The sequence below is a fragment of the Elephantulus edwardii genome, unplaced genomic scaffold, assembly GCF_000299155.1.
Source record: "Elephantulus edwardii isolate Elephantulus edwardi_28Jun2011 unplaced genomic scaffold, EleEdw1.0 scaffold00381, whole genome shotgun sequence".
Lineage (NCBI taxonomy): Eukaryota > Metazoa > Chordata > Mammalia > Macroscelidea > Macroscelididae > Elephantulus > Elephantulus edwardii.
In genome coordinates, this window is record NW_006400131.1 from 1,131,223 (window position 1) to 1,147,912 (window position 16,690).

General features: G+C 38.0%; 1 protein-coding gene and 1 pseudogene across 2 annotated transcripts in view; both read left to right on the top strand.

Moving 5' to 3' along the window:
- NTRK2 (neurotrophic tyrosine kinase, receptor, type 2) overlaps window positions 1–16,690 on the top strand; it is a 709,069-nt gene that overhangs the window by 593,918 nt on the left and 98,461 nt on the right. The window lies entirely within an intron of this gene.
- On the top strand, window positions 2,359–8,537 carry LOC102875657 (annotated as a pseudogene).

Below are 16,690 nucleotides of genomic sequence, written 5' to 3' on the forward strand. Positions count from 1 at the left end.
GACTGCTGACATTTTTCTTTTGACCAGTGTCTCTTAAGTTTAGTTGTACTGTCTCCAAGGGAAGTTGACATGTCCTGTAGAACTCTTGTGTAGATTATGTTTTCCTTTCTGACCCGAGGGCCCACCGGGTTTGGCTGGGTCTGACCTGGAATACGCCTCCTTCTGCTGTTATCCGAGGTGACCTTGCCCAGTGACGCCTCCTCCCTCCCTCTCTGGCTGGGTTTCGCTGGGTCTGACCTGGAAGACGCCTCCTTTTGCTGTTATCCGAGGTGACCTTGCCCAGTGACGCCTCCTCCCTCCCTCTCTGGCCGGGTTTCGCTGGGTCTGACCTGGAAGACGCCTCCTTTTGCTGTTATCCTAGGTGATAGTCTCTTTAATAATTTATAAATTTTAAAGAATCTCAAGCGTGATAAGTATTCATTTATATCCCACAAATACCAGCCACTTAAAACTGTGAGATTTCCCTCACAAACCAGATTCTCTCTGGACGACTACTCACACTTAGTCTCTTTAAGTATAAAAAGGGGAGAATATTAGAATCAGGTGGCTTTTGAAGTGCTTTTGTTACTTTTGTCAAGTCAGGTGCAACTTATATGAACCCTTTCCTGTCCTTTGGTAGCCTCACAATATCTAACACTCTTGAACCCATTGCTGCAGTCACTGTGTCATTCCATCTGGTCGAGGGTCTTCCTCTCTTTTATCGACCCTCCATCTTTTTGAACATGATGTCCAATACCAAGACATAACCTCTTCTAGCAACATGCCCAAAATATGTGAGACAAAGTTTCACCATCCTTGCCTCCAAGGAATACTCTGACTGCTCTTTCCCCAACACATATCCGTTTATTTATTTGTTTGGCATGGGATATTCTACAATCTTCTCTAACACCACAGCTCAAAGGCATACAGCTTTTGAATCCAAATTTTTTTCCAGCTGTCAGATCCATACTGAATGATTGAAAAGATCATTTGGAGAGATTCCTGACAGTGGTGGTGCCCAATGGAATATGCCTTTTGATCTCCTGACTGCTGGTACCAAGGGTGTTGATGTGGATCCAAGTAAGATGAAATTGTAAGCAATTTCAACTTTTTCTCTATTATAAATGGTACAGTGGTGAGAATTTTTGTCTTCCTAATATTGAGATGCAATCCATATTCAAGACTGTAGTCTTTGATCCCCTACAGTAAGTATTTCAAGTCCTTCTCATTTTCAACAAGCAAGTTGTGTCATCTGCATAGCGCAGGTTGTTGATGAGTCTTTCTGCAATCTGATGCTTTGCTTTTCATCATAGACTCCAGCTTCCTGAATGATTACCTCAGTGTACATATTGACTAGATAAAGAAAAAGGCTACAACCCTGACATACATCTTTCCTGATTTTAAACCATGCAGTCTTTGCATGCTCTATTTAGACAACAGCTTCTTGGTATAGGTATAAGCTTTACATGAGTACAATTAAATGTTCAGGGATTCCCATTTGTTTCAGTGTTAGCCTAGTTTGTTATGATCTACTCTGTCAAATGCCTTTGCAGAGTCAATAAAACACAAGTAGACCTTTTTTGGCATTCTCAGCTTTCTTCCAGGAATTATCTGATATGAGCAATGATATTTCTGGTGCCATAACCTCTTCTAAAACCAGCTTGAAATACTGGCAGTTATCTGTCATTTTTTTTTTTATTTTATCACTTAAATTTTAAATTCAGTTCTCAGTTCTACTGAATGAAACAAAAACATTTTCTATAGAAAAATCTTAAGATTAATTCTTAAAGAATTAACAAAGGTAGGGGAAATGGAAGTAAAGAAAGCTATTGATTTCTTCTGTAGTTGTTGATATTGTTGGGTGTTATTGAATCAAGTACTACTTGTACAAACCTTTTGAACAATGAATCTGAGCCTTGTCTAATGTTATGCCATCTTTATCATCTCTCACATACTTAAATCCATTGCGGCAGTCACTTTGTAAATCCATCCGGTAGACGATCTTCTTCTCTTTTACCAATTGTCAAATATGAAATCCTTTTCCAAGGAATAGCTTCACCTAACAACAGGCCCAGGGGATATGAAATGAAGCTTTGTCATAAAAGAGGTAAAAGTTTTCTTAGTGGTACTTTAAAAAGCTTGTTTCTTTTCTTTTTGGTCTTCTTTTTTCAAGCCTAAATAACTTTCTCCTGCATGAATTTTATTTTCAATCCTTACAGACAAGAGAATTAGATGGTTTATTATCTTTCACTTCTTCCTCCAAAAGAAATATTTCTTTCAGCCTAAGAAATTAATTTATCAGACGCCTTATTGCTGCTGTATGTAAGAACTCTCTTTGTGCTCAGTATCCTGTGCACACACCTTTTGAAGGATGGTGCCATGGGTCTGGCTTCCAATTCCAGCATACGAGTGGAATGGATCACAGGAGTTATTGTGGCTGCTGGGACAGTTGCAATTGGGTTACCTAGCTTACAAGAAATTTTATGCCAAAGATCATCACCACAAAGCCATGGTAGATCTTCACATCCAGAAAGACAACCCCAAGGTAGTCCATGCTTTTGACAGGGAGGATTTGGGGGATAAAACTGTGTACTGCTGTTCCTGGAGATCCAAAAGGTTCCCTCTCTGTGATGGGGTGCATATAAAACACAATGAAGAGACATGAGACAACGTGGCACCTCTGATCATCAAGAAAAAAGAAGCTTTGAAGGACATTTTTGACACAGCAGATCCAGTTTGTCATGATGTTACCTGGTTATTTAATTGGAATGGATACCACTGCTATCTAATTCACATCTCTTGGGTTCTAGATGTGGTATATTGTAAACTGTTTTCACATTCATGGTATTTGCCTTACCTGTTCAGACATCGTGGTGCACATTTGTTTATTAAAAAAAAAAAGGAAAACATAAAATACTAACTTTATGGCCTGTGGGTATTTTGATCTTGTAAGGACTTGCTTTAAATAAAAAAAATCATTTAGAATGTAGTTGTATGTTGAAGTTGACATTGAAATATTACATTCTCAAAATCATGTATAAACAGATGGTACTTGCAAGTTCCAAGAAAAAGTAGCACCTTTTCCTATTAGTTAAAATTCAGTTTGGTTAATTAAGCTAGATTAACTTCTTTATGTTATATACTGTTGAGTCAGTTTCATCTTAGAGCAGGCTGTGTAATAGAGTATAATAGTCCTATAGGGTTTCCTAGGCTGCAATCTGTACAGATGGCCGTAACTTCTCTTCATAAATGTTTAACTGATCCATTGAAGGAACCAGTGGTAGATATTTCTATCACAGTAATATTAGAGGTAACATTAGGCAATCATAAGGAGGTCTTAAAATGGAATGTTCTGTAATTCTAACCTGTTAGAGCAGCAAGCACTTGAACAGGGACACTGAAGGAATAGGGGGGAAAAACCCACAAAGTCAGCTCTCTTGAATGCAAAGCCACAGTTTCATAACATAAATAGTAGTCACAAGACTTGATCAAAGATTTGGGATTTTTAGTGTGGTTTTGTTTTACCCATTGACTAATCAATACATGGCTCATACTATTTCTGAGAGAAAAATAAGAATTCCCTCCTCCTTTAAACTATAATAATTTTCTGGTCCCCCCCTTTCCTTGTTTTATACCATTGAATCAGATCCAACTGGCTCAGGAGGAGATATCCCTCCTCCAGCGGAGCATCTGGTAGACTCAAACCATGCACCTTCGGGATTGCAACACAGCTTCTTGCCACTAGGCCTCCAGTGCTCCCTTATAATAATTTTCTTAACTATTCAATGACAAATGTTTGTTTATGTACTATTCTTCTTTACAGACATACCAAAAACATTGTATTCATTACCGATTCAGAAAGGGAAAAAATAAAATTGAAAAATAATTAAGGACAATAAAGGAATTAAGACAGATTTAGTCCATACATTTTAAAAGAGAGATTGGGGTTTGGATTTTGTAAGTTAAAAATGGAAAAACTCATCATGACAAAGCTCATCTGTCTTGTATTTTACGCAAAACGATTTGAAATCGGGGAAAGTACTTCAATAGATAAAATCAAATTAGTTGCCATCTATTCTGCCTCTGTAACTTCTCACTATCCCACCTTTGTCAGAACTGTGCTCCATAGGGTGATTGTCTTTGTAAGTAGAGCACCAGGCCTTTCTTCCAAAGTTCTTTCATGTGCACTTGAACCTCCAGCCTTTGAATTAGCAGCCAATAAAGCTTTGTGTCACCCAGGTAAACATTCCCTTTAGATTTTCTAATTTAATTCTCAATAGTGATTATTGAGAAATTTTAACTTGCTAAATCCAGTTATATGGAACTCAAAAGAATCAAAACTAAATTTACTGTTATATATAATCACTGGGTTTTTGTACTTGCCTATGTAAATTAATAACAGGATTATGTACAGTCAAGCAAGTATGAATAAACAAAAGATTGCATCATTTACAAAGGAGGTTTTTAAAATTAATAAATTCCCAAAGTTCTGGAGCATCTTTAATTTGACCAATAAAAGGGTAGTCTTAACTTTAGATAAAAGAAATTAATTTATCTTATTTTTGTTGCTGTTGTTATATTCTGTCAAGCTGACTACAACATGTAGAGATATTGTGAACCATAGATCTGAGCCTTGTACTATGTTTCCCTGTCTTCAAGATATTTGATATACTTGAGCCCATTGTTACAGTAAATGTGTCACTTTATCTTTTTGAGGGCCTTCCTTTCTTTCTTTGACTCATCATCATGCTGTCTTTTCCCAAGGACTGACCTCTCTTGACAACATGCTCTAAGTATGTAAGAAGAAATTTTACCACCCTTGACTCTACGGCACACTTTGGTTGTACTTCTTCCAAAAGACTTACTTATTTTTTGGAAGTCCATGGGATATTCAGTTCTCTTATCCAACACCACAATTGAAAGACAACAATTCTTGATCTGTTATTCATTTTCCGTACTACAGATCCATGAAGTTATGTGCCTTCAAGTCAACTACAACTCATAATGACCATATGCACAATAGCTCTGAACCTTGCTCTATCCTAAGCCAATCTCACTATCTTTTACATATCTACCCTCATTACCCCAGTGGTCTTCCTTTCCTGCACTGTCCCTCCACTCTTCCAAGCATAGTATTTTTCTCCAAAGACTGGCTACATGCCTAAAGGATGTGAGGTGGAGTCTCAAGATCCTTACCTTCAAGGAGCAGCTTGGTTTAACCTCTCCAGACTTGTTAGTTTTCTTGGCAGCCCATAGTATGTTCAATACGTTTTATAGCACCACAACTCTTCTTAATTAATTCTTCTGTCATCCTTTGTCATTGTGCATCTCTCTAATGCATAGCAAGTAATTGCAAAGACTATGCCCTGGTTCAGGTGCACATTAGTCTCTAAACTGACATGGCTGCTTGTTAGTTTCTGTAGAGGTGCCTGACAGTAGATTTTTCCTAATGTAATTTGTCTTTTGGTTTCCTGACTGCTGGTGTTACCATTGTTAATTGTGGAACCAAGCAAGCTGAAATGGAACAATCTCAATCTCTTCTCCATCTATCATAATGCTGCCAATTGGTCCAGTGGTGAGACTCTGTTTTCTTGATGTTGAGCTTCAATACATATTTCAAACTACAGTCCTTGGCTGTTGACAACAAACGCTTCAGGCCCTCCTCAGTCTTAGCCAGTAACATTGTACCATCTGCAAAACACAAGTTATTGATGAATCTTCTCCAGATCTTGATGCCACAATCTTTCTCATAAAGTCTAGCCTCTGAAATGATCTGTTCTGAATACATATTGAAAAGGTATGGAGATAGGACACATCCCTGACACACTCCTTTTCTGATTTTGAACCATGCAGTGTTTCCTTGCTCTGTTCTTTCCACTGCTTCCTGGTCCAAGTATAGGTTTCACATGAGCACAATTAGGTGTTCTGGGATTCCCATTCTTCTCAAGGTTAGCCACAATTTGTTGTGATCCATGCAGTCAAATGCCTTTGCATAATCAATAAAACACAGATAGACATTTCTCTGGTAGTTTCTGCTTTCAACCAGCATCCATCTGGCATTGGCAATGATGCCTCTAGAGCCACGGCCTCTTCTAAATTCAGCTTATATTTCTGGTAGTTCTCTGTTGATGTACTGTTCCAGTTGCTTTCGGATAATCTTCAGCATGATCTTACTTACATGTAATATTAGTGATATCTTTCTATAATTTCGAAACTCTGTTAGGTCACTTTTTCTTTTTTTTTTTGGAATGGCAGTAGATACGGACCTATTCCTGTCAGTTGGCCAGGTAGCCATCCTCCAGATTTCTTGGCACAGCCTGGTGAGCACTTCCAGGGCTGCATCTGTTTGTTCAAATATGTCAATTGGTAAGACATCAATTCCTTGAATTGTTTGCCAATTCCTTCAGTGTAACTTGGACTTCCTTTTTCAACACCGTTGCCTCTAGAACATAAATTGTTTCATGAAATTCTTCTGTGTTGGCAAGTTGTTTTTGGTACAGTGTCTCTGTACTTCTTCCATCTTCTCTTGATGCTTTCTGGATCATTCAATATTCTATTTGTATGTAGCAACCTTAAGTATTGCAACTTGAGGCTTGAATTTGTTCTTCAGTTTTTTCAGATTAAGAAAAACTAAGAAAACGGGATAAATAATGTACACTGCATTGAAACAGATGAGGGAAAGAACTGCTTAAAAGGAATTGATGATTAGGTATTAGGTATTATTTGCATGGCAACAGTCCAGAATAAGAGCTGTATGGTAAAATGGACGGGGGTGGAGGTGTGGAATTGTACAACAATGAAAGAATTTTTTTTCTTTCAAAGAGAAAAGTAAACTGGTGGGGGTGGGCAGGGAGGAAAATGTGCAACAATGAATGAATGGAAATCCAACTTCTCTATAAACTTTCATTAAAATCTCAATAAAAAAAGAAATGCTGAACAAGTTTGACCTTTTTTATTTTCTGACTCAAGCTCTTTACACATTTTATTATAATACTTTGCTTTGTCTTCCTAAGCTACCTTTTGAAATCTTATGTTCAGCTACTTAACTTCTTATTTCTTCCATTTGATTTGGTTTCTCAGTACTCTAATGCAGTATCCAATCTCTTTTGACATCTATCTTGGTCTTTCCTTTCTCCTTTGTCTTTGTAATGACCTTTTGCGTTCTTCATTGATAGTATTCTTTATATTCTTCCATAACTCATCTGGCCTTCGCTCATTTGTGTTGAAAACCCCAAATATGTTCCTGAGATGGTTTTTTAGTTCAGGTTGGATAGACTCAAGGTCAAATTTTGGTCCTTGTGAATTTAATTTTCCTTAGGTTCAGTTTGAATATACATATAAATAGTTGATGATCTGTTCCAAAATTAGCACATAAGCTAGTTTTCACACCTGATATTGAGTTTCTCCAATGAATCTTTCCACAGCTGTATTCAATCTGATTCCTGTGCAGACCATCAGATTAAGTCCATGTATATAATCTCCATTTATGTTTCCTATGAAAGGTATTTGAAATAAATAGATCATTGACTGTACAAAGTTCAATCATTTTATCTCCACTGTCATTTCTGTAATCAAGCCTGTTTCCCACTACTGATCCTTCTCCATTCCCAGTTTTTACATTTCAGCCACTCATTATTAATGCATTCAGGTTGCATGCTTGATCAAGCTTTTAGTGTAAAAGTTGGTAGAAATAATCTGTTTCTTTCTCTTTGGCTCTGGTTGTTGATTCACATATTTGAATGATAGTGATATTGACAGATGTTCCTTACATGTGCATGGATATTATCCTGTCACTCACAACATTGTATTTCAAGATGGAGCTGGAAGTGGTCTTTTCAACTATGAATGCTACCATGTTTTTTCCTAATCTTTTCATTTGAGGCATATTACATCATATGATTGTCTGATTAAAAATATCCCATGCTAATCCATCTTAATTAACCAATAAACCAATAAATAAACCAATGCCTAGTATGTCAATACTTGGGTGTTCCGTTTCTCTCTTAATAATATCCGGTTTACCAACATTCATGCTTCTCACATTTCATGTTCCAATAATTAGTGTCTGCTTACACACCGTTCCTCCTCCTTTGTGTTTGGAGGGCTCAGCCTCAGGTGCCATATCTGCTAGTCTAATTTAAGTGTGCTCTGTTGTGCATAGGGTTTCAACAGCCTTTTGTTTTGGAAGTAGATGACTAATCCTCTACCTAGTTTGCCTCAATTTAGATATTCAACTTTGTAACCAATTAAGGGCTGCTTCCCTGCTCTACTCCCCTTTGATGCCTGTGATTTGGTTCTGCCCCTGCCCTGCTCTGCCAGCATCCACTTACTTCTTCCAGAATCTACTTCTACCCCTCCCCTTCTGACACCTGCCTTGCCTGGTAATAATTCCCCACTCCCTTCCCTGCCCAACCAACCCTAAATATGGTGGCTCAGGCCTTCAGTCACCTCTGTGATATTGGTCTGTCCTTCTGCAGCTGCTCCACTGTCTTGAGGATGCCACCAGCCCTGCTCCACGCCAACAGGTAGATGCTGCCCTCTGGTCTCTTGAGCAGTGACCACCTACAGCCAGCACTCCTCTAGCAACTACCCTTCTGCTGCTCCCCTCTCTTACATCTTCATCTCCACTGACAAACAGCAGTACAGGTGCCTCCCATCACAGGTGCTTCATGCCACTGATGTTGCCTCTTGCGACCAGTGCATGCCTCGCATGTCTCTAGGAAGTACTTAAGAAAGATTTTGCTTTGTATCAGGAAGACCTGTGGGGTGTTTTTCTTTTTTTGGTGTTTTGTTTTGGTTTTTAAGTTAATAGCAAGTTTTTATTAACAAAGACGGCTTCCCTTAATTCACATAACTTATATTTTTAGTATTAAATAGGATAAGATGTTCAATAAGCCCACATGTTAACAAATCTATAGGGTTAGTCCAGTTTTGACCTCTAAAATTCAAATATTAACTGTAAAGTCAAATTATTGGCTATTTTTTTCTTCTTAATATAATAGAAAAAATATTTGAAGAATATAACGTTTCTCTATATATCTCTATATCATCTATATCTCACAGGGTTTTCAAATAATATCCTATCACTGTATCAAGATGTATAAACAATATAAATAGAAAACTTGTTTATCACTTTTTTCATTTGTAGTTTCTATGGGAAATCCACTTAGGGAGATGACTGAGTATATATGGATTCCAGTCAAAATGAGAACTGGGGGAAGGCCTCTTGGGGTGTACAATTTGATGGGTAGAGGGAGGGGTGGTTAAAGGAAAACTGGGGGAAAAATACCATGGGTGTTGATTGTGGATTTCATGAAAATGAAATCTTTGACAGTTTCTTTCTCTCTTTTTTTTTAGGTATTTACTTAAAAAACATTTTATTTCTTTTAAAATTTAATTATTTTATTAAACTAGTTCATAAAATTAAAATACATATTTCTTTCTTTTAAAAAATTATTTTATTGTATTTTCTGGGAAGGTTTACACAAAAAGTAGTTTAGGGTCTCATTTACCATTTCTACACAAGCTGCTCAGTAATAGTAGTTCTATTTTTCACAATTTGTCGACATCCCCAGTATTTCCATTCTGATTTTTCTTTCCCTATTGATCTAGTTTTCCTGCCCTCTTACATTATTTTTAAAAATTTTTTCCTTTACATTGGTTTGCTTACAAAGTTCGTATACAGTGTGTTTCACTGTTCTTTATTCACATTGTGTTTCATATAATAATTTCCATCCATTCATTATGTTTTATAAAAGTAATCACCGTTGTATGATGCCCACCATTACCCTGTCTTTTCAAGTCACTTCCAGATCTTTCTCACTTTCTTTACTCCCTCCCTCCACCCACCAAATTGTGCAACCCTATGATTTTGCCCCTCGTCCACCCTTGGATCCCCATACATGTTTTACTAGTTATCTTTCTATTTTTACAATAATGATCTTATGCAGTATTTTTCCTTATGTGACTGAGTTAGTCCACTCAGCATAATGTTCTCCAATCTCTCCAAACTTATGTAGTATTTTTTTTAAATCGTTGCTCCTAAGTGCCGCATAGTATTCCATTGTATGAATGTACCACAATTTCTCAATCCATTTGATTGTGGTTGGATATTTGGGCTATTTCTATGCTGTAGTGATGGTGACTAATGCTGCTATGAACATTGATGAACAAATCTTTGTGTTTCTGTTCTAATTTTCTTGGGATTTATTCCTAATACTGAAATAGCTAGGTCATACAGAGTTTCAATGTTCAGCTTTTTAAAAATCCCCCCCCCCATTTTCTACTGGCTTACATATAAAGTTCATAAAGTTCATATACATTATTTTTCACATAGGACATTTCTTCTTTTTGTTAGAGTCCTTGACATTTTCAATATTTTCTCCATCTATAATGGTGTCCACAAGAACCAAAATACAACCTTGCATCTATCCTACCTTATTTTAAAAGCATCTCAACAATAGGTTTGAGATGTTCAACATTAATGATTGAAGATCAGATGATCTGTGGCATGAAATAATATATATGATCCAGCAAGATAGCAAAAGGTCATTTAGAGACAGAGGAGAAAGGAAAGAACAAAATGGATACTAGATGAGACACTGAAAACTACATTAGAACATCCAGAACACAAAACAAAGAAATAATGATGCCAAGAGTTGAGCAGAAGCTTTCAAAGGGCACGAGAGCACAAAACAAAATATTATAACAAAATGTGCAAAGAGCTGGAGTTGGAAAGGAAAAGGGGGAAAACTCACTTGACATTTCTCAATTTGAAAGACTTGAAAAACAAATTCAAGTCTTAAGTTGAATTATGGAAAACACTATGGGAAGAATCTTGAATAATTCAGGAAGCATCAAAATAAGATAGATGATGTATATATACTGCATTGCAACAGATGAGGGAGAGGGATATATGGTTAGGTATTATTGTCATGACAGGAGTCCAGAATGAAGGCTGCACAGTGCAATGGACTTGGGGGGAGGGATTGCATAGCAATGAAAGAGTTTTTGTTTTACTCATCAAGGAGAAAAGTGAATTGGGGGTTGGGGGTGGCAGGGAGAAAAGTGCAGCAATGAATAACTGGAAACCCCAAGTCTTTGTAAACTTTCATTAAAATTAATTTTTAAAAAAAGAAGGAGGAGGAGGAGGAGGGAATACATGGAGTCATGGAACCAGACATAATTGGCTGATACTGAACAAATTTTAAAAGTAATATATAACCAATAACCAATTGTGATGAAGGAAGAAGTTGAAGCTGAATTGAAGGCATTGTAAAAAAAAAAAAAGTCCCGGGAATTGATGGAAACCGGTTGAAATATTTTAACAGATGCAATCCTGGATGTGCTAACCAGTCTATGTCAAGAAATTTGGAAGACAGCTATCCAACTGACTAGAAGAGACCCATGTTTGTTCCTGTTCCCAAATAGGTGATCAAACATTAGTGGAAATTATTAAATGATACCACTAATATGACATACAAGCAAGTAAAATCTATTATCAAAAAAATGACAGAAACAATACATCAACAAATAACTGCTAGAAATTCAGCATGGATTTAGAAGAGGCTGTGACACAAGGGATATCATTGTTGATGTCCAATGGTTCTTGGCAGAAAGCAGAGAAGTCCAGAAAAATATCTATTTATGTTTTATTGACTATGAAAAGGCATCGAATAATAAAAAATATGACTAACATTGAGAAGACTAGGAATACCAGAACACTTCATTATGTTCATGCAAAACCTTTACCTAAAAAATTCCAAAACCAAAACCTTATCTAGACCAAGAAGCTTGCTTGTTCAAAGAAAGCAAGAAAAACTGCATCGTTTAATATTAAGAAAGGTGTGTGGCAAGGCTGTACACTTTCTCAATACTTATTTGATCTGTATACTGAGTAAATAATTTGAAAGGCTGAACTTTATGAAGAATGTGGCATCAGCATCAAAGGAAGACTCATCAACAACCAGCATTATGCAAATGATACAACCTGGCTTTCCAAAAGCAAAGATAATTTTACATAATTGCTGCAGAAGATCAAGGACTACAGCTTTGAGATATGGATTACATCTCAAAGTAAGAAGACAAAATTCCTTATCACTGAACCAATAATAAAAGAACCATGATAAATGGGGAGAAGATTGATGTTGTCAATGATTTAATCTCACTGGACTCCACAATCAACACCTTTGACACCAGCAGTCACGAGTCAAAAGATGTATATGGTAAATCTGCTGCTAAGGACTTCTCTATGGTATTAAGGAGAAATAATGTCAGTTTAAAGACTAAGGTGTACCTGATTCAAGCAATGGTCTTGGTCTTTTCAATTACTTGTTTTGCATATGAAAGTCGGGCATTGACTAAAATAGAAGAACTGGTGCCTTTGAACTGTGGTGTTGGAGAAGAAAAAGTACTGAATATCTCACATACTGCCTAAAAACATAAATCTTGGACAAAATGCAACTAGGGTACTCCTTGAAGGTAAGGATAGCTTCATCTCACATATTTTGGGCATGTTGTAGGGAGGGATTGTCTTTGGAAAAGGACAGCACACTTGAAACAGTGGAGGTTAAGTCAAGGAGAGAAGACCTTCAATGAGATGGATTGTAGTCAAAGTGACTACAGCAGTGGGCTCAAATATTTCAGAGATGATAAGGATGGAACAGGATAGGTTAGGATCCAATGTTCCATAGGTCCATAATGAGTCATATTCAACTTAATAGCATCTAACAACAAACATCATGATGTTGACTATTGGTCCAATGGTAAGGATTTTGTTTATCGAATATACGCACTTCCATGGTTTGTTTGATTTTGTCTTGAGTATCTGTGTGTATAGAAATATGTAAAGCAGCAAAAGAGAGTGCAAAGTTATATGAAACTTGATACTAACTCTTTAATGGCAAATATATCTACTATACTACAGATCAGCATTACTTGAGTTTAGTCAGGCCCTGTCGTCACAACAAACATCTTCACATAAAAAAGAGACAAGTGGAGACAAGTGGGCTAATGTAAACACAATATAAGATGGTCTTTGTTTAGTAATATACCCATGCATAGTGCCTAGCACTTGGTTGCACTTGGTGACATTCAAAGCAAGTTAAATATTGATAAACACCTTTCCTGCAATTTCTAAAGATGGCCATTTAGATCTGCAAAGATCTTGTCCAACTGGGATCCCAGTAACCAAATATATTTCTTTTAGCTTTTTGAGGCATAAAACAGGAAGAGCTTAACATGCTTAATGTCTCATTCCTCAACCCCCCACCCCACACCCCAGCTCACTTGCAAGAGGAGAACAGAGAGATCCCTGAGTGTTGGGTTAGCTCTGACATATGACTTGGGACATCACATTAGGACCTCCATGGGGTTTTCAGTGGCTGATTTTTTTCCCTGGAAACAGGTTGCTAAGCTGAGCCTTCCTTCCAAAATGCTTTAGGGTAACCTCAAATATCCACCCTTTCTGTTAGCAGCCAATTATGTTTACCCACATACTCCAAGGGCAAGAGAACCATCATTTTTTCCTTCAGTGTGGCCACTGAATGGGCGCGTGATGGAGGTGCTTTTTGTCATAAGTCCTTTGTTCAGAAAATTGGGTAGCCACAGTGATTTTTCCGTTTACCAACCTTAATTCCTACCTCTTTCTTTAGGAAGCAGGAATGTGCAGCCATTTTACAAGTCAATATCTGGGGAGGTGAGCTCACAACTTCAGAAAAAATAAATTAATTGTCATTGAGTCCATTCTGATGCTCTGTGACTCTGTGTGAGAGCAGAGCTTCATTCTAGAGGGCTTCTGTTGACTAACTTTTAGGAATAGGTAACCAGACCTTTCTTCCAAGGAGTCTCTAACTTTTTTGACAATCACTAACCTGTTGGTTAATAAACATGTGAGCTAACCTTTGGCATGGTCCAGGGACTATCAGAGTGTATTTTAGTTCTCCTCTTGTTTCTATGTCCCAGCTAGGTTCTATTTTCCTGGGCAAGATCTGGGAACTCACTAGTAGCTTGAAGGTTAAAAAAAAATAGCGCTGAGTTCTGGATATCCCTTGGGTATGACATGTTTCCAGGAAAGAAAGTTGTAAGAGGAAAAAACAGTGTGGGAAAGAGATCCCCATTTGAATAAGATCAGAATGTTCTGAGCTTTGTCCTGGTGCTGCACCAGCACTGGGACTGCTGCTTGGCAGTGCCAGAAAGCATTCATTGCCCTGGACAGCTCTGGATGCACCTTGGAAAAGCAGCACCCTCCTCTCAAGACAGCGGACACAGGCAGCTGAGGCAGAGAAAGCCCTCCTAGGGGAGTTCTCAGAGGAAAGAAATTTCCTTTGAGGAATGGTCAGTAACACATTTTTACCAAGGGACTCAAGAGAAGTGGAGTTTTTCTCCCCCTCCTTTCCCAAAATGCAAATAGCCTCTGTCTTTGGAGTAGGGAGGATAGGTTGCTAGGCAATCACTTCAAAATAAGCACTCCCCCTGCCCCTTTTTTCCTGACCCTAGAACAGTGGAGCCTTTTCAGCAAATGGAACCAAGATGGAGAAAAAGACATTTCAAAAATAAAAAAAGAATCAGAAATTTTTGAAGATCTAATCCAATGAGTATGGGAAGAAAGTATAATATACATGTATTAGGCATTATGCTAGGGAACTCTGGTGGCCTAGTTGTAGAGAGTTGCACTGTCAATCCAGAGACTCTACTAACCCAAAGGCAGGCAGTTCAAATTCACCAGCCACTCAATGGGAGAAAGGTGGGCAATTTCCTCTCATATGATTTTCAGTAACTGAAAACTCACTGGAAGTTCAGCCATAAGTCAGTTCTCACTTGATGGCAATGAAAGAGAGAGAAAGAACAGTATCAGAACATCTTCTTGGGAAAATGTCAAATTTTCATTTTCATGTTCACACAAAAAGCCTAATATTATCCTGATTTCTTAGTTGTTGTGTTGTTGTTGTTATGTGCCATCAAGTCACTTGTGACTCATAACGACCCTATGTACAAGAAAACGCCGTTCTATCCTGTGCCAACCTTGCCGTTTCAAACACACTCTTTCCCTCCACTCCACTCATAGAATTGATCCATCTCATCAAAGTCTTCCTTTCCACTCTCCCAAACATGATGTCCCTCTCCAAGGACCAGTCCCTCCTTGCAACTTTCCCAAAGTAGGTCAGACCAAGCCTTAGTTTATGACTCCAAGAAGCACTCCAGCTTCACCCTCTCCAGGACAAACCTGTTTGTTCTCCTAGTTCATAGTATATTCAACACTCTTCTCCAGCACCACAGCTCAAAGGCATCAATTCTCTTTCTATCATCTCTATTCACTATCCAACTCTCCGTTGCATAGCACATAATGGCAAAGACTATAGCCTGGATCAGGCACACCTTAGTCTCCAGCCTGATGTCGTTGCTCTTCAGTACTCTTGAGAGGTCCCTCACAGCTGACTTTCCCAAACAATTCGTCTCCTTATTTCCTGGTTGCTGTTACCAAGAGTGTTGACTGTAGAACCCAGTAAATGAAACTATTAACTATCTCAATCTCTTCACCATCCATACTGATGCTGCCAGTTGGCCCAGTGGTGAGAATCTTTGTTTTCTTGATGTTGAGCTTCAATCCATATTGAAGACTGCAGTCCTTGACCTTCTGCAGCAAGAGCTTCAAGTCATTCTCAGTTTCAGCAAGCAGGATTGTGTCACCTGCATAATGCAGGTTGTTTATGATTCTTCCACCAGTCCTGATGCCACTTCTTCCTCATACAGCCCAGCATCTCGGATGATCTGTTCTGCATACAAATTGAAAAGGTATGGACATAAAATACATCCCTAATGGACCCCTTTCTTGATTTTGAACCTTCCAGTGTCTCCCTACTCTGTTCTGACTACTGCCTCTTGGTCCAAGTATAGGTTTCGCATTAGCACAATCAAATGTTCTGGGATTCCCGTTATTTTCAGAGTCAGCCATAGCTTGTTGTGATCCACACAGTTAAAAACCTTTGCATAGTCAATGAATCACAGATAGACATTCTTCTGGTATTCTCTGCTTTCTGCCAAGATCCATCTACCATTAACTATAGTATCCCTAGTACCACGATCTCTTCTAAATCCAGCCTGAACATCTGGCAGCTGTCTGTTGATATATTGTTTCAAACGTTTTTGGATAATTTGCTGCAGAATCTTGCTTGCATGTGATATCAATGATATTGTTCAATAATTTCCCCACTCTGTTGGGTCACCTTTTTTTGGAATGGGAACAAATATCAATCTCTTCCAGTCAGTTGGCCAGCTGGCTGTCCTCCAGATTTCCTGGCACAACTTAGTGAACACATCCAGGGCAGTGTCTGTTTGTTGAAATAAATCAATTGGTATGCTGTCAACTCCTGGAGCCTTGATTTTTGCCAGTTCCTTCAGAGCAACTTGAACTTGCTCCTTCATCACCGTAGGCTCTTACTCATATGCTATTTCATGAAATTCTTCTGTGTCTGTGTCAGCCAATTTCTTCTGATACAGTGACTCTGTGTACTCCTTCCATCTTCTTTTGATTCTTCCTGGATCATTTAATATTTTATCGAAACTATCTTTAAGTAGCACCAACTAAAACACAGCAAGATCAAGAGACTTGTCCAGAGAGCCCTCAGCTTTAGGTGCTGTGATTCCAAAAGAATGAGATGAGAGAATTTGTTATCAGTTAGATGTCTTTGGCTTTTGTCCATTTTAAATGTTT